This window comes from Meleagris gallopavo, chromosome 3 (assembly GCF_000146605.3).
Source record: "Meleagris gallopavo isolate NT-WF06-2002-E0010 breed Aviagen turkey brand Nicholas breeding stock chromosome 3, Turkey_5.1, whole genome shotgun sequence".
Classification (NCBI taxonomy): domain Eukaryota; kingdom Metazoa; phylum Chordata; class Aves; order Galliformes; family Phasianidae; genus Meleagris; species Meleagris gallopavo.
In genome coordinates this window covers 83,653,454-83,672,744 of record NC_015013.2, presented here as the reverse complement: position 1 = coordinate 83,672,744, position 19,291 = coordinate 83,653,454, and the positions used below count along the sequence as shown (strand labels likewise).

The 19,291-nt window shown below is 42.6% G+C and overlaps 1 long non-coding RNA gene across 2 annotated transcripts; it reads left to right on the top strand.

Annotated features, from left to right (window-relative positions):
* The first annotated feature begins 1,373 nt into the window (after positions 1-1,373).
* Positions 1,374-19,291, top strand: LOC116216489. Of its 2 annotated transcripts, none has more exons than XR_004159335.1 (7): positions 1,374-1,679; positions 2,230-2,361; positions 8,069-8,088; positions 8,868-8,987; positions 10,868-11,028; positions 11,148-11,299; positions 17,673-19,291. It is a non-coding gene; the product is annotated as an uncharacterized LOC116216489 (long non-coding RNA). The 2 variants fall into 2 exon arrangements; XR_004159334.1 differs by lacking the exon at positions 17,673-19,291 and adding an exon at positions 11,929-12,015.

Here is a 19,291-nt window from a genome sequence, read left to right as displayed (position 1 = left end):
GGGGGAGGGAGGAAGAGATCACCATTTTTTAAATGATTTAATGATCTATGAAAAATATCTAATCTTCAGCTCATCGGGATTTTCCTTCTAAAGGAATTACTTTCTCTATTGTGCCAGAACTTCTGGAATTGTGATACTGGTTTTATTTTATTTGACTTGAGTGACATATTTCTTCTATACAATCATTCCCCTAAGTGATATATGCATATTAATAGGTCTTTTTATAAATCACAAATCTGTATTACATAGAAGAATAAAACCAAGATACATGCCTTGAACATCCAACATCCTTGTGGTCTTGTATTTTCATAGTTTTCATTCTTTCCTCTTCGTGGCCTTTTATTTTATCCTTTACAGTATTATCTAAAAAATACAGTGGAAACACTTAAGATCAGGAACTGCATTTCATATGTTGCCAAATCACCAGACACATATAGAATGCTGTATAAATACCAAATTAATAGAAATTAATAAATATGCCATCTCTTTACACGTGAAAAAATGGAGTTCTGAGAAATAATCTCACCCTGTCAGGACAGAAGAAAATATTTTACATGAAGAGGCCTCTAATTAAGCAGAAATGTTTTGAAACCCAGTCAGATACTCTGGGTTTTTAGATCTTTATAGAGGAGATACATACAGCAGAACTGGTCTTGCCATTCACTGTCAGTGGAGAAAAACAAGCCCTTCCAGCGTTTCTTGATCTCAATTCAAAGGAGAAGGCTCAAATATGTTAGATTAGTATTTGGTTGGGTCTGCATGTCAGGCATCTATAAACTGCAACATGAGGAACAAGTATAATTTTTCACACTGGAAATAAACTATTGGTGTGAGCAGTGCTGCCACTATCAGATGAGTGTCAGAGTGCTTGTCTGCACCAAGGACTGTCACACTTGGCTTCAGTGTCTCTGAATGTGGTATATAAAGTGGGGGATGTTTTGGTTTTCAGTCTTTTGAAAATGCCAAAAGACATTTTTACTTCTCCTAATACCTTGTTTTATTGTTCCAAGCTGACCAGAAAACCACTGCGGGCTCTCTCCTTTCCTCTGTGATCTTAAAATAGTGTTGGCCCTTTTTCCCTCTCATTCTCTCAACGGTATCAAAGTGCTGCATTCCCCACTTCAGCTCTCTTTTCATGTTTTAGTTCCTTTTGTTAGTTGAGGCAGATGATGCATTTGGGATTCATTTGTAAGGCTCAAAAGCTTTTAGGTAAAACATCTGTTTTGTCAGAATAACACACACTGTCCCTGGTGCTGGGGAAGGAAGGGAATACTGGGCTGCAGCAAACTTGCTGTATAAAGGGGAAGTGGCCATTCCTCTAGGGTCAGAGTCCAGAGGATCTGGACTTTGTTCATTCTCTCCTGCCTGCAAACATGGCATCAGGAAACATAAACACCTACAAGATAAAAGCAAAACCTAATCCTAGAAAAACAAGCCTGACTATTTACTCACCCAGATCTAACTCTGGATTAGACCCATGCAACTCACACTGGAGCCTAACAGTAGCTGCTGTTGTTCATGCTACTGTGAGAGAACATTCTGAGAACTGCCTTCACAGAGAGCCCAGAAATCAGGCAAGAAATCAGATACAAAGAAGAAAATGGGGTAACAAGACAGTGCCACGTTACTGTAAGAAAAGCATAAATCTTTATACAAGGGGGTGGACTGGAGAACTTCAGGTATGTACATAAAATAGAAGGTTGTTGCAACAAACCTCGAATATTTTGTTAATCTTTGCTGTTGCAACAAACCCCAAATATTTTGTTAATCTTTGCTGGGAAATCAGTATGAAAAATTCATCACTGCATAGTCAACTGTCGTATCTGTTGTCCAATCTACTTGACCCAGCCTATGATAAAAGGAAAGGCAAGAGATACTGATTTCTGATGGACTTTCCCTTGAGAACATGCTGTGAGAGGGAAGGTCGTGCTCGTCAGTTTGCAGAGCACTGCAGAGTGTCTGTAGGCGTCCATAAGGCCCTACAGATATCCTTTTATAAGTTTCTCTCTGCCTTCCTTCTCTTCATCCATTTAACATAAAACATGATTGTTTTGTAGGCCCCATCAGTGAAGCTTCAGTCCCATTCAATCAAAACTAAGTGATGTGGCTTGCCATAAATATGGTGATTCTAATTTCAGATGCTCCGTCTTTTATCAGCACCAAACTGGTGTAACTGAGCATAAATAATGGCTAACTCTGCAATCCCTAATTTTCTTCTCCTTCTCTCAGGGGTTTCCATGTGTGAATGTTTAAAAGAAAAACCTTATTCATGCTGGAGTGGAGAACTGACAATCTGGGAACACAAAAAGAAAAATGAGGAGCCTTAAAATATGAGGACTGGCCGAGTCTTGAATTCTGAAGGTGAGACTTGTGCAATGAATTCCCTTCACCACTCTTTGGAGTAGAGTTCACACAGTTATCTGACACCATGCAGCATCCTCTCTTCTGCTGTACGACTTATCTGTCAGATCCCAATTTGCCTGAAGACAAGTAGGACAGAGGCTGTAGCACAGGGATGCAACCTGGAAAAGCCTCCTTATTCGTGGCTCCCCGTCATCCTTTTCTGCCAGGCTACTTACATACACACCAAATGCTCCACCTACTTTGGGTCTTTCACACACTTAGACTAAATAAATTTCAAAAGTCAGAGGGCAGAATGAACATTATGGACATCAGGTAGATCCTTCCACACAAATTGTCTGATGGAGAGGAGAATGGTGTCTTCTGCTTTCAAAGAAAGCAGATGGAATCAAGCCCTGAAATTTTTTTGCAGCTATTTTAACTCAGCCACCCTGCACACCAACCTTTAGGCATAAAAATGATACAATATTAAAATGAAAGAGGTGCAGCAATTTCAGTTCAGTTCAGTTCACTGGGTATCACAATTTCACATTTCTTAGCTATGTGTGTGCTTCAGCTCTCACAGAATACAGAATCACAGAATCACAGAATCTTAGGGGTTGGAAGGGACCTCCAGAGATCATCAAGTCCAACCTCCCTGCCAAAGCAGATTCCCTACACCAGGTTGCACAGGTAGGCGTCCAGGCGAGACTTGAACATCTCCAGAGAAGGAGACTCCACAACCTCCCTGGGCAGCCTGTTCCAGTGCTCCGTCACCTCACCTAAAGAAGTTCTTGCACACATTTGTGCAGAACTTCATATGCTCCAGTTTCTGGCTATTTCCCCTTGTTCTGTCTCCACACACTGCTGAAAACAGTGCAGCCTCGCCACTCTGCCCCCCACACCTCAGATATTTATAGACCTGGATCAGGTCCCCTCTCAGTCGTCTTTTCTCAAGGCTAAACAGACCCAGTTCACTCAGCCTTTCTTCATAGGGGAGATGCTCCAGGCCCTTCACCATCTTTGTGGCCCTCCGCTGGACTCTTTCCAAGAGATCCCTGTCTTTTTTGTACTGGGGAGCCCAGAACTGGACACAGTACTCCAGATGAGGCCGTTACCAGGGCGACAGTAGAGGGGGAGGGAGTCACCTCCCTCGACCTGCTGGACACGCTCTTCTTCACGCACCCCAGAATGCCATTGGCCTTCTTGGCCACGAGGACACACTGCTGGCTCATGGCCAACCTGTCATCCACCAGGACGCCCAGGTCCCTCTCTGCAGAGCTCCTCTCCAGCAGCTCATCTCCCAACCTGTACTGGTGCATGCAATTATTCCTCCCTAGTTGTAAGACCCTACACTTGCTTTTGTTGAACCTCATCTGGTTTCTTACTGCCCAGCTCTCCAGTCTGTCCAGGTCTCAGTGAACGGCAGCACAGCCTTCAGGCATGTCAGCCAATCCTCCCAACTTCGTATCATCAGCAAACTTGCTATCATCAGCTAGAATGTACTAATTGTAACTCGACGCAGACAATATTGTTAAAAAGGATTATGCAAAATGGTACACATAACTATTCTTCTCTCCAAAAGTGAGAACTGTAGTCCAGTTTTGGAACAGTCTGTGCTTCCCACTGCCTTTGCTGAGAATTTTCTTTTGGATTGATGGGCAGTATGCAGTTCTCAGAGCTTTCAGCTGGCCACTCCGACAGGTGATGTGGTATCACTATTTCTTCAATCCTTATGTTCTCTGTTGCATTGCCATATCCAAGTGGACATATTTCAGTGGTGAGCAGACAGATTCGAATAATGTCCTGGGGGACAGCAGGTCAACTCAGCAGTGTGCATTATAAAGAGAGTGGCCCGCAGGTTGAGGGAGGTTTTCCTCCCCCCCTCCTCTGCCCTGGAAGGCCACATTTGGATCACTGTGTCCAGGTCTGGGCTCCTGAGTTCAAGAAATACAGAGAACTTATAGAGAGTCCAGTGGATGACTGCAGAGATGCCTGGAGGGCATCCTTATGGGGAAGGTTGAGAGCCCTAAGGCTGTTCAGCCTGGAAAAGACCGAGAGGGGATCTTATGAATACTTATAAGTATCTATCAGGCTGGAGACAATTGAGTGGGACCAGCTCTTTTCAGTGGACCCAGCAACAGGACAAGAGGCAATGGACGCAAACTGGAATATAATAAGTTCCGTAGGAACATGAGAAAAAAATCCTTATTTTGAGGGTGATAGAGCACTGGAAGAGGCTGCCCAGAGAGGTGGAGGAGTCTCCTTCACTGGAGATATTCAAAATCTGTCTGGATGCTTTCCTGTGTAGGGAACGTTCTTTAGCAGGGAGTTGAACTAGATGATCTCCAGAGGTCATTTCCAGTCTCTACGATCCTGTAATCCTGTGATCCTCTGAATAAAAAAGCAGGCTAAGCTCACCACTGCTCCATACTTTTTTGTAACTGGCTGTTCTCCTGCAAGTTGGGTATGGAAAGCTGCCAGATCCTAGTGGTTGCCTTTCACGCTTCTATTGTGCAGATTATTTCAGTAGTTACAAGGCAATGAAGCTATCAGACACATATATCAACTTACAATCGCATGTGTACTTTCAGAACCGGTTTAACAACAGCTTGTGTTTCTGCATCTGTTGAAGGGTTCAAACTTACACATTGAAAGAAAAGGAAATACAGAACAGGCACCTGCATTTGTTGTTACAAGACACTGTGATCCTGCTCACTACAGTGGTGCTTTGTAAATTTTTGCAGAGCCTGTCTGACTCCAGGAGCTGATGGCTGACAGAGCAGTAAGAAATGCTTATATTGAGGCTATCTAACAAACAGTATCTTAGAGACAAAAGGCAAAAGGGCAGAGAGTCTTTACAAAGGTGCTTCATCAGCACTATATCAGACTATTGCTGTCTTCCACCTGGCTACCAGAATGTTCTTAGTAAGCATATTTTTGCCTTTTTAGGATGGTCAAAGATCATTTGCTCCTTATGGTAACTTACTGAAAGAAATCTAGAAGCACAGAATACTAAATTATCAGAATAGTAAAAAGTTATGTATTATTTACAAGCACAGTGTGAGCTGTCAGGTCAGTTAAATCAATTATTCACCATTTGTTCAATTTAGCTTTGTATGAATCTTCATTTTCTCACTCAGCAAATTCCAAATTTACTACAAAGCCTTCTGCCACGTCTATAATGAGAACAGACTGAAAAGTATAAAAAGGCAGACAGCTTACTAAATTTATAAGCAATTGCTCAAAAAATAATGATCAATGTCTATGCTTTATCTGGAGTACAATTTTTGAGCATAAATCATACATGATAAATATATAAATATATATAAAATTCATATTTCAAGACAGAAGGATTCAATTCTATCCAATTTTTGACTGTTAGTAGAGTAAAAGACTGAGACATTCCTGTAACAAATGGAGTGACTGAGGAGAAATTAGCAGATTTAAGACCAGAAAGTACCGTTATGATCCATGACCACTTGGATCACACGCAGCATAAAACCTCAAACAGGAACAACTGCAACAAATCCATGACTTCTGATTGAACTAGACCATTTGGAAGAGCTTCCTAATTTGGGCTTACCTTGATATTTCATATCAATGGAAAGGTCAAAAAAGAAATAAATGCTTAATTGTGTGACTAGACAGCCAGCAGGCTAAATTCAAAATCTTATCTGTTCCATGATGTACAAATTGTAATGCATTGCTAAGAAAAGTTGTTGGTATTAGAGACTTAAGTGCAGCATTGTTCAGGAAGCATGGAAACTGTGATCTTACCTACATTAGCTATATGCACCTTGGCCTTGCCCAAGAAAAAGCCCTCAGTTAAGAAGTCAAGAACAATCTCTTTTCTTCTCATACCTGGCCTTTCTTGACTGGGGCTATGTCAGTGGGTTAGGAAAAAGAAACATATGCATGAAAACAACTGATTTATTTGTTTATTGATTAAAAATCGTCTTTCGTTAGCTGCATAATGGGAGCTGGCCATATATAACTTTAGAGTGTCCCACTTGTGAAGCAGAATGAGTTGGCTCAAACTACATGAAACTTGTCAGCTTTTTATGTTTATTTATTTATTTTTTTTTTCCCACTGCAGTAGTCATTACCTAATTGCTTTCTGTAGTAATCATTGTTTTTTCACTGAAATGTTAATAATGAAGCCTCTGGTGTAGCAAGTGAGAATTTTCTCTCTATACTTCTCTCCTGCTGCATGGAATTCAATTATAAGAAAACATTAAATCATACCATCATTTTACTTTCCGTGTCCAAAATTTGAGGTGAACAGAATTCTTCAAAGGAGTAATCAGAAGAAGGTCCAGATTCTGCATTTTATTTAACATTGTGTAGGATGCAGCTTTACCCCTAGCTCCTTCAGAAAAACATTTCCAGTTCTATGCACATTGAATTAAGCTTACATAGCAAAGATGTCTTCACTGAGCCCAGCTGTCCTCATGAACTGCCCTTGTCACTGCGTACTTTGAAGGTGAGTTGTATTACTAGGAGTAGAAACTGGAAGTGTGGTGGAATTGAGCAGAATAATTATAACACGTGGAAGATATCTCCTGAACAGGCAGAAGTATGGCTGAAATCTGCAAGGTCTGAATTCTATCATTTCACTCATATTTCATTCTGATAAATCCAATGGGTTAGAAATAAAAAAGAAATAAGGCAATCTATGCAATCTCCAGACTTGCCAAGTAAAGATAGCTTGAGTTCAGATGAAGGATGGGTATGTATTTTCATAGTCCTTTCATTTCTGACTATTATAATTACTATTGCTCTTCAAGGTCTCTTACCATACAGAATGATATTTTTTGAAGCAAGGGTGATATTGTTTCTCTGTACGGAAGTGTTAAGGGTTACCTAAGTAGAAGAGAGAGCTTTTCAGTCTGTCTGTATTAAATACATAGACAGTGGAATAGGTAAGAAATGGGCTGGTTACTTTTATGAAAATTTGAGCATAGAAAAAGATTTATGTGCTCCACAGCAAAAGAATAGCTGGAGGGAAGTTGCATCCAGGGATTTGTGCTCATTGTGAGGCTGTCCATGTGGTTGACTGGACCAAATTACATCAAATGAGACAAACAGGTCACTACTACAGAGCAGGCTGCTTTCAGTGTCACAGTTATAACCTTCCTGTGTGACAGACTGAAACATAAATAACCAGTACAAATTACATATAGGCATATAGACAAATTGCATGTAGGCAAATTACATATAGGAAAATACAGATTATTACATAATAGGTTGAATGGGAGTGGTCGCAAGTTGCAGCAGGAGAGATTCAGGTTGGATATCATGAAAAACTTCTTGTCCAAAAGAGTGGTGAGAGATTGGAAGAGGCTGCACAGGGCAGTGGTGGAGTCACCATCCTTGAAGGTGTTCAAGAAGTGTAGAGATGGGTCACTGAGGGACATCGTTTAATGGGCAATATTGGTGGTATGTGGACAGGTGGACTAGATGGTCTCTTCCAGTCTTAACGATTCTACGATTCTATATAAGTCCTGGAACTTTAATTTCAAAGAATGGTCTAGAGAGATCTTTCAGAATAAGTGTTGAATATTCAAAATTCATTGGAGCCTTTACATTTCCTAGAGGAGCTTGGCATGGACAGAGGAGTTTAACTTAAAGCATCACTTGTGTTCTGTATCTTATATGATTCTCATTCCCATTTCAGTAAGTGTTTTTTTTTCTGTGCCTTTTGTTTCCTCATTAACTGGACCAGGACACTATATCTCAAAAAAGGTAAGGACATATTTTCAAAATATTCTGAAATATCATTTTAAAATTTTTTATTTATCTGCCTTTGAATGTAGATTGTTTGGAATCAAAACAATACATGAGAGATCCCAATAAAATATCAAAAGCCACCCTCAAGAAAAACAGCTTTATGAAGTCATTAATTCTTTAAAAGCTCATCAGTTTAGTTACTTACTGAAGACACTTGGTCCAGAGAGGCTCCTCCAACATTTTTATCCCATGTTGAAGTATGTTGCAAGTCTGACATTTTTTCCCTGTCTACCCATGCAAGAATGTAATCGAAGAAAAAACTAAATTAAACATTTATGATGGAAGCTGTATGAAAGCTGAGATAGTAGCTAGCACTAATGTGACAGCTTTCCAGTCTGGTACCTCGCAGACAAGCTTTGTTCCTGTCTGTTCTCCCTATGTTTCTTTGCTATTTAAAAAGTATTTTCATCGAGAAAACATCCAGTTACTCAAGTAGGAACTGATGTGTTTTCTGCCACTTTTAAAAATGATTTTTGTTTCTAAATGTCAAAGTCTGCCCAGTTGCTTGAAGCATGTACAACCTTGTAGCCAATGGAGAAATTGACCAATACCCTCAATGGTGATTAGAAGACAGTTAGTCCCTCAAACCCGTATTCAAAAGTGAGAGCACCTGGCAACTTCTAGAAATAGCCAACTCTCTGTTCCTTCTCTGAAACAATACATGTCATGATGGTGGGAAAGCTGGATTCCAGCACAGTGCGTCTCAGAAATAACTATAATTGTGACTTCTTTAGTTTAAAGGTCTGAAGCAATACGGAAAAGATGACCTACATAATGACCCAACCAACACTTTGTCACTCTACAGTGGTTCTTCAAATTCTGCTTTGACATCAAACAGCTTCGATTTGTTGCAGGTACCAAGGAGGGAGCAGAGAGGAAAAGATAATTGGGTCAGTGCTCCCATTTGAAAGGGAGCTTATGGTTCCCTGCAACTTTGACGGAGATTAAACATGTCTTGGCTACTTGGCACTGACCACATGAAATACAGAATCTAGAGAGACTTTCTGAGCAAGGACTTGACAGGCAGACATTTAAGATCATTGGTCTTTGCATCTTTTAAAGTAGAAGAGATATCTCAGTGAGGGATGATTGTAAAAATTAAAAAAAAAAAAAGTTAATAACAGAAGTAAAAGGAACAGCCCTAAGCCCTGAATCATCAGGAAAACCAAACAAACTAGACTTTCACTGTTTGTGGTCACTGCGGAACACCTACAGTACAGTGTAGGAAATGGTCCATTGTCTAACATACTGTGTTGTCCTGAGACACAGAATGCAGCTAAATATCCTGGACATTCTTTCTCACTCTGAGTTCTCTATGGTTTCTATTAATGTAAGCTCATTCTGTGGAGGATGAGATATTTTTCCACGAACCACTTCTCTTCCCTAAAGGATCCTCTCAGGGCAACTGCTAAATTGTCCTGCAAGGCTGAATATGCTCTGAATGTCAGAGCATAGCAACTGAAATGTTCAGCAACATAAAATCAGCTGGAGATGCTATACAAGAAGAGTATGTTTGTACTAATATTTTCCAAATAAACCCATTCAGGATAAAAATAACTTCCTTTTTTTCTTTTTTTAATAATGTCATATTAAAGGACAAGCATTGCATCAGCAGACTTACACAACACATTTAAAATCCCAGAGAAACAATACATCGTACATGAAGAGCTTCCTACCAGATTCATGCAGCTAATGAAATTCTATGCAACTTCTTCCAGGAAAATAGCTTGCGTACTCTGAAGCTATATCTAGGAGTTTTACAAACTGTTCTGCATGATTCATTCAGTGCTCGGTAGATTAGATGTTATTGAATTCACATGAGTTCATGTTAAATAAAGTGAAACACAACATCTGCGGCTACTCATCACTCAAACATATGACATCCATTGCCAAACACAAGAGTGACTCAGTAATGTTGTAATTACCAAACTGGGTCAGTGGTGAAATAGAAAGTGGGGATTGTTATAACACCAACTCCTTAGATTTTCTGTGATCAGAACAGACTATCAGAGTTTGTGATACATGGCAAGCACCAATGATCCTGGACTGTGCACAAGGAATATGCAGGAATGGTATTTCATCCTGTAAAATTTAATTGTACAGAAAAGTGTAAGATGGAGCTGCCTTGTCCCACATGTTACAGTGGATTGAATGGCCTATGCTGCAAGTGCCGCAGAAATTCAACAGAGATTGGGGAGAAAAAAGGGGAAATTGTGAGTACTATATCTGCTTCTTATGTCTGACTCTACTTTAAACTTCCAGTGATTTCTTCCCAAATGGCTGTTCAGAACTCTGTCTGTTCTGTGTTTTGCCAGGGCCAGGCAAAGAAACAGAAGCAAAGGAAATGAACTAAAGAAAAAAAAACACAAAACGAAACAAGTAAAAAGCAATTCTGTGTCAAGTAAGAGCCAGAGCATGAGATCAGTGTGTACTAAGCACAACTAGAACAAAGTAGATATCACACTAAGGGACATGATTTAGTGGGCATGGTGGCAATGGGTTGATGGTTGGACTGGATGATCTTAGTGGTCTTTCCAACCTTAATGATTCTGTGATTCTATGGAAAGCTGGGAGACTACAGCTCCGGATAAGGCCGTGTTATTCATGTATGATAGCCTGCATGGCAAAGGTCAATCTCAAGTCTATGCACCATGCAAACTAGAAACGCTGATGTGCATCAAGAGGAGACAGGGCTATGTGACTAACGCGGTTTGGCTTATTTGGACTTTCCTAGCCTGCAGGACCAGAAGCAGTTGAGGAGAAGAGAGTGGCCTTTGGCATGCATCTACTACCGACTCAAACTCAGAGTTTCCATTCCATAGGAAGACATCTCCATTGCTCAGTGCCCCACCCCCGGCATGTGCATACTCATTCTTTGTTTTGATAAGCAAATCAGTGAGTGCTTTAATGTATTATACCTGGGGGAATTTAACTCAGAATTCTGTGCTCGGGTTCCAGGAGGATGTAGTTATTTTTTACACCAGCAATTTGTGTTTTGTTTCTTTTCCAAATAGGACAAAAAAAGTTAGAGGGTGGATTTTTGCCTGGTTTCCCTTCTAAATCGCCATTTATATCCTGAGATCAGCTGACATCCGTGGAACCGTCAAAAAATCTTCCTTTTGCAAGACTTCAGAAACAATGCAGATATAGAGAAAATAAAAATAAGGTAAGAAGATACAGGAGTCACTGCCTTGCCCTTACTCTCATCCTTGTTGCTACTTTCATGAACATCAAGTAGCCCTGCCTCACAGCCACCAAAGAATGAACATCTGACTCTTATACTACATTCACACCCTCTGCTCAGCTCTTATCCATCTGGAAGCATCGAAAAGTTAGTTTTGGCCTCAGAATAAACATAAAATTTGCTTTTCTACATATGAAAAAGCACTTATCTTTCAAGGGAACAGCAGTGGAGGATAATAAACAAAATTAGATATTAGTTGTTTCTCACTTAAGAGGGCCTTGCTCTGAAATCTGAACGCTGTCCTGGCTGACATAGAAGCCATCATATTCTTGTAAGACTTAGGTTTTTGGGATGCTGAGCTATGGGGCTGGTGAATGTGAAAGAAAGTTCAAAGAAATTGAGTGATGATTTCAATATAACCAGTCTTTCACAATTGGGTGAAAATAGCCCAGCACCATGGTTCAAATCAGTACTTGATAGCTGACATTAAGAGCTATATACCAAGTCACCCAGACCCGTTTTTCTTCCTCCCAAACTCTTTATCTTAATGTTCATTTACTTACCTGCTGTTATAGCAAAGACTTCTGCCAACTCTTTGCTCTGATTTCCAGATACTCAGCCCCTAAGAACACAGTGCTGAAGACGGGAGACTTCAGCAAGCTCTTCAGGCAAAATTTGAGAAATTTTAATACCAGAGGAGTTCAGGAGTGCAAATGTCAACCTTTATCTGTTACACCTTTCTAGGAGAGCTATTTATAATGCACCTACCAACCCAGTTGGCATGAGTGAGGCAGGGCCATGGGATAGAAATGGTCCACTTAATGCTGAGGCTGGCACTTTGTGAGGCCAACTCGGGTCAGGGAAGAGGGAAACGGATCCTCCATAAATAGCAAATGTCTCACAGCTTAAAAATCGTGACAAGTCTTTCATTTGAAACAACTGCAAGGAGGGTGCTGAGAAGACCGAAACTCCAAATATCCCTTGTTCAGCAAGCTGCCTGGCTGGGCTAAGAGCATGTTGGATCATGCAGTCCTTGAGTCAAACATACTCCTCTGTTCACTCTTCCTTGATTTTATAGCTGCTTTTTATAACAAGCACACAGGCACCTTACACTGCCGGGTGTGCACTGTAATTAGATTTTAGCTGCTGCTTCAAACTACAGCTGGTATTTTTAAAAAAGCTGCAACGTTTTCCTTTCAGTTTTCACTACCCCTCGAGGCTACTTCTGGCATTTTGGGGAAAAAGAAAAGCAGAGCACCCAGATGAAGCATTTTTGTGTGTGCTTGTGTTTTTATGGGAGAAGAGTGTTTGAACCACACCCCGAAGGTTTTCAGTAAAGCCAACCACTGTACTCAGATATGGATTTATAGGGCAGCATCAGCTCTCCTCCTGGGCCTGCCAAGACTCATGTGTCATAGAATCATAGAATCGTGGAACAGCTGAGGTTGGAAGAGACCTTAAAGACTACCAGATCCACTGCCCTGCTGTGAGCAGGGCTGCCACCCAGCAGATCAGGCTGCCCAGGGCCCCATCCAGCCTCTTGAATGTTTTCAGGAATGGGGAGATGCCCCAAGCAAAAGTTGCACACAACCTATACCTCCTCAAGCAGTTACCACTGCCTCCTGACATCTCTGTGCCTCCTGCATTGATCTTACACCCCCTCTTCTTCACAACCTCTGAACTTCTGGATCCAGGAAGCCCAGCATGTGGGCCATCTGATCAGCTCCACTTCAGCCATGGGCTCAGCTGTCCTGGTCTGGCCCCACCAGTGCTGCAGTGATTTATTTACTTTTTCCTCCTCTGAGTGGCCACATGCCCATCAGTGAGCTTCTCCCTGTCATCTGACCACAGATAGCACTGACCCATGTATCAAAGCTGAGGTCTGTATTCGGTTGCAGATGACATCTAGCAATCAGCTTTTTCCATGTGTGCTGTTACTTATACCACTTCATTCAGGCCAGCATTTGGCCAATTTTATCAACTCCATCTCTGCTAGCATGAGACACAGGCATTACAGGCTGAGCAAAGGTGTGTGAAGCCCTCCAAGCTTGCTGGACTAAGGATCACATTCCAAACACTGTGTAGATTTAGGGCCATCAGATCTGACCTCCTGAGTGATGCAAGACATTGACATCCATGTGGGCATTCCTACATTCAGCACTGGTCTGTCTGTGCAAGATGGCAAACAGGGAGCTGTATGGAGCAGATAGTTGACCATGAGGAGGTACCAGCACTTCACCAAAGAGTGTCATTCATTGCTCCCATCCCACCCAGTTTTGCCCTCTGAGACTGCAGTTAATTGAGAAAGCCCTTGAATCCAAGCAGCTGCCATAAGACCCAGCCCCCGGCCTTCAGAGTTCAAGGGGGAATTCAGGGTGGCTCCTGTGTGATCCTGCTTTTGGCAGTCACTTCTGATAGAGAGGAGGATGGCAGCAGATGAGGAAGCAAGGGGCAGGCTGGACTGGTGCCCAGGGGCAAAGGAGTGCATTCCTCATGTTGTTATAAGCACCAGTGGTAATTACAGAATAATTTGGGTTTGATTTCAAACAGCACTAAAGCCCCTTTCTGCCACTTTGGAGACAGAATACAACCTAGCTAAGTAGACCGAAACAGCCTGTAAGAAGATGGCCATGGCATGAGTGTGAGCAAGGAAGAATATGCTGATCCTCTCAATGCCTTTCTAAAGGGCAGGGTGAAGATAAATATATCCAAGACCTGCTGGCTGCAGCTATCAGCTCACAGCAAGGCAGGTTTGCTGTGTGGTCTGGGAGAACAGGTTGAGCTGCGGTCACTGCTGAGCAAAAGGTGACAATTGCAGATAAGGAAAGGGGCTGGGGGTCCTGCCCAGCACAGTTCTTCTCTGGCAGGATACAGTGATCTCGGATAGAGCTGACGCCGATCAGTTTTGCTCCTAGCTCCCATTGGGATGGGAAAGCCTGGAGGCAGGCTGGGGCTAGAGGAAGCTGCAGCTGCAGCCTGGAGTGCTCTGGCTAATCTCTTCTCAAAGCCGCTGAGATCTGGACAGCCCCAGGCTGCCTAAGAGCAAGGGGAAGAGGAAAGGTTACAGAAAGGCCTGTGTGTCCTCTTCCTTCTTTCTTGCCCAGAGCACACAAGGCTGATTTGGGTCTGCTGGATTTTTACAACCAGGGTGTGTTTCTGCAGAACAAATTGTGGCTTTCAGCTCCGTAGGACAGTTTAGAAGAAAATCAGTCCTTCCTTGCCCCTGCTTGCCACAACAGAGGGGTCTGTGTGTCAGGACCCCCCACCCAACACAAGGCCAGGGGCTGAAGGTGATGGAGGCAGACAGGGGTAACCCACCCTGGCGTTTCATGGATGCCATGCTTCAAAACCTGCTACGCCTGTTGGCTCTTTTGTTTCGTGACATTTAACACTGAGCGTTTACAATCCAGAGTAATTATCTTTTCCTTCTGCTTTTAAGGAGGACTTTGGCAAAGGAAAACACTTAACTTTCGTCTCTTTTATTTCTCCCCACCCCTGCCTCCTGCCTGGCTGCCGGTGGGAAGGAGGGCGGATGCCCCGGCGGTCTCTCGGCAGGGACATGCTGCCATCCAGCGGCTGCGGCCACGCGGCCCCGAGGATGGGGATGTCGCGGAGCACCGCGCCGCGCGCTGTCCTCCGGGGGCGGAAGATGCTCCGAGGAGCGCTGCTGGGGTCCGACCCAGCCCCCCTGCCCCACTGCTCTTGTAGCCCTTCAGCAAAAATGTTCATGGAAGAGAGAGGAGAGCATGTCCTTTCTATTTTGAATCTCTTTTTTCTGTTTTCTTCCTCGCCGCTGGATGGACAAACATTTGATTTTAAAAGATTAGGAATTTATAAAGCTTTGTAAGTGATGACACCTAGGGTACCCAGCTTCATCTTTTCTGAATAGCTTAATTCAGATTAAGATTCTTCCTAAAATTAGCGAGAGTTTAGCAGCAGTGGAGGTCACATCCAAGGCAAGTTCATACATTGAAGTGAAATCCCTGGGAATTCACAAACTGGAACAGGTTGCCCAGAATGTTTATGGAGACTCCCTCCTTTGAAGATCTTCAAAGCCACCTGGATGTGATCCTGGGCACCCAGCTCTGGGTGTCCCTGCCTGAGCAGGAACAGGAACTTCTGAATGAACCAGATGGACCCAGAGGTCCCTGCCAGCCTCAGCCATTCTGGTATTCTCTGAATATTCATAGAATCATAGAATTAAAAGTTTGAGTTGGAAGGGACCCTAAAAGGCCATCAAATTGAACTCCCCTGCAATGAACAGGGACACCTACATCTAGAGCATATCAGAGCCCTATCCAGCCAAGGACAAAACATCCATCACATCATCTACAACCACTCTCTTCTTTATGTGTCTCATGCGCAATGGAGGTCACTAAACAGGACAAACTTGCCAGCACTTGACACCATGCTATTATATACATCCCACTAACTGTGATGATGTTGTCAGTTCAGGTATTCACAGAATCACAGAATGGCCAGGGTTGAAAGGGACTTCAAGGATCATGAATCTCCAACCCCCCTGCCACACGCAGGGCCAACAACCTCCACATTTAATACTAAACCAGGCTGCCCAGGGCCCCATTCAACCTGGCCTTGAACATCTCTAGGGATGGGGCATCCACAACCTCTCTGGGCAGCCTGTTCCAGCACCTCACCACTCTCTTGGTAAAGAACTTCCCCCTGACATCCAACCTAAATCTTCCCTCCCTCAACTTAAAACCATTTCCCCTTGTCCAGCTGTTACCTACCCTTTCAAAGAGGGTAGATTCCCCTCCTGTTTGTAGGCTCCCTTTAGGTACTGAAAGGCTGCAATGAGGTCATCCTGCAGCCTTCTTTTCTCCAGGCTGAACAAGCCCAGCTTCCTCAGCCTGTCTTTGTAGGAGAGGCGCTCCAGTCCACTGATCATCTTTGTAGCTCCCCTCTGGACCCTCTCCAACAGCTCCCTGTCTTTCTTGTACTGGAGGCTCCAGACCTGGACAAGAACTCCAGTTGGGGCCTCACAAGAGCAGAATAGATGGAGACAATCACCTCCCTGTCCCTGCTGGCCACCCCTCTTCTGATGGAAGAAGTAGTCCTGAAGAAGTCCTGCCCCATCCTGTCCTCTGCCCCTCAGTCCACCACTTCATCCTTCCCTGTCTTCACTTTGCCCCTTAAGTGTATCTGTATGTTTCATTTTCATACAGATTGCTTTCCTGAACAGAGGTTGCCAGATAATTGTACTACAAGCAGTACAAGCATGAACTAAGATACAAGTATCGAAGCAAAAATCAGACCATAATCCAGGACACACTGTGTCAGGTTTTCCACCATTGGTTTACACAGAAGCTCTCAGTGAGCTATAGGATGGTGTCCAACAGTGGATGTCCTAAGTACAACCTTCAAAATGGCAGACAGAGCAGTTCAGCTCCCAGAGCTACCTCCAGCTTTGTGACCTAACTTGCTATCCAAATGTGTGAGGCATAGGAAGAAATGTCCTACTGCTCGGAATACCTGAGATGTTGCCTCACCTGTGAAAAATTTCAAATGAATCATGTGTCACATACAGCACAAGAGGTCAAGGTAGTCCTTTGTGACACAGTGGATGTCTACTTTGCCTGTAATTGTATGTACACATGAAAACACCCACTCTTGATGAGCCAAGAACTCAAACAAAGCATGAAATTTGAGTAACTGACGTCAGGGATGTTGTTTGACTAATGAATGAAGGAAAGATCTTATTTTCCCCACCTTTGAGCTCTGAATGCTTTGTTTACTATCAGGATTAAACCTGGAGAGAGTGACAAACCATGACTACAAATCCCAGCTGATGATACACCAGAGATGCTAGTTGTTCCCATCCCACACAGCTGGGCATGTATGTGTAGATTATGGATGAACATGGGACATTCCTCACTTAGACAAACTTAAAAACTGAAACCCAGACAAATCAATCAACCAAGTAATTGTGGGAATACAAGAAAAACTATTCAGACCAGCAGCTGTGGAGAAAGGTAAACAGCAAGTAATAAGCTCAATGCAACATGAAGGGAAGGAGGAGACTTGAGGGGAAAGAAGGGAGGATAGGGCATCTGGGGCCACCATTCGCACTGTGGAGCCTGCTGGTATTTCATGGAGTGGAATTTACCAGAGGCGAGGTATAGTCATGCCAAATTCCAGATGGGTATCATATAGCTGTATGCTCCACAGTGAAGGAAATTGTACCTTATTTTCCAAACCCTCCAGCCGGAAGGAACCTTGTCTGCCTCTTCTGAAGGACTCACTTGTCCAGTCACTTGGTTTCTCTGTGCTAAAGGACTCATTGATCTGTAGGCTGAGATGATCTTTTTCTTTTGCATTTTCCTTTTCTTTTCAGTGTTTGGTGAAGAGAGACTTCAAGATCTAGGATTGAGGACTAACAGGAACTCCAAGATACAAAGCAGATTTATATGGAGAGTTTTTGGTTAAGTGAAGTTTTTAGTTTGTCCCTTTTTTTTTCTTTTTTCTTTTTTTTTTTTCTTTCTTTTTTCTTTTTAATGAGAACTCTTCTTCTCTGCTGCCTCCCTTTTCATAGTGCCCTGCTCCACAAAGGCTCTTGGGCTTTGGGCTTTCCATAGAGCATGACCCACTGATCCTTAAGGTTACCAAATGAGTGAGCAAGATGAGGGCCATAGGAATATCATGTGCATAGTGGCTAAATTACACTCACTATCCTACAGCAGTCCTATCCTATCTATCTGTCCCGTCCTTCTCACTCTGGGCAGAGCAAGGCTTTCTGGAGAAAGCAGGGAATACCCTGAAGCTAGCAAAGATCTAGTTTTAGTTTATCTTCTTTTATCTTCATTGTCATTGTTGATGGGAATGAAAAAAAATGGGCTTAAATTCCAAGGATCAAATGGGATCAGATAGATGGTGAGGAGACATGATTAACAACAATAATAAATGGAAAATTCACCCCACTAAATTCAAAAGGAAGAGTGAGGGCTGTGGGATCTCAGCAGCTTACAGGTGGGTAATTTTCCTATAATTTCTGCTCATTCTCAAAGGCATTTATCTCAAAATCTGTTAGGGCCACTTCTATTAGTTTTCTCTCTGAGGAATAATATTGTCATGTTGAGGAACAAGAGAACAGGACAACCTATGCCACCTCTAATGAACAAAGGGAGGGGGTTGTTTCTCCACAATTTTTTTTCCTCCAACCAGTTTAACTGGGATGCTGATGGGCCAGGCAGTCAAAAGAGAATTCCCTGGATTTATGTAAAAAACAGCTTCTTCTGCGATATCCCTTACTCTGCCTCTCCCCCTCTTCTGTGCATCTGAAGCTATTCACAAGCCCTTTCCACCCTACTTAATCTCCCCTCCTCCCCTTCTCATGGTAAAATCAACCCTCTACACTAGGCTTCAGCTGTTTTTTGGAGCTTGTCTGTTCACATCACTGAGCAAGGGATGAAGTAATGAAAATTACAAGCTGTGGAAATTTGATCTCTCTATTCTGTAATTACTGCTCTCTGAAATCTGAGAATATATATTTACTTTAATATTCTTGCAGAGGAGGGGAAGTTTCCCCAAGGCATAAAGCAAAGAGAGAGCTAGGAAGAAGGAACAGCATGAACCATTTGTATTTGATTAAATGTTATATACAGTAGTGAGTGGATCTTGTCTTTAAGGCTGACACAGAATCGCAGCATTCAACTCGTCTTGGTATTTAGAAGCAGTCAGTGTTTCCTCTTTGCTATGGACATTTCTATAAGGTAATTTGAAGGAGTCCTCATCTTCTCCAGCTTCCTCTACACATAATTGACAGTGTTTGCCATCTCATGATAAGATACAGGCATTTTGCTTAAAAGGATTTATCCTGAAGTCTTGTGAGCACAGTAAGAATCTTTCAAAAAATAAAGACAAAAAAACCTCACTTGCCAGCCTCAAAGTTATCATAAAAGCTGGAAAATATGAACAAAATAAACCTTAATGGATCCAAATCTGAGATAAATTAAA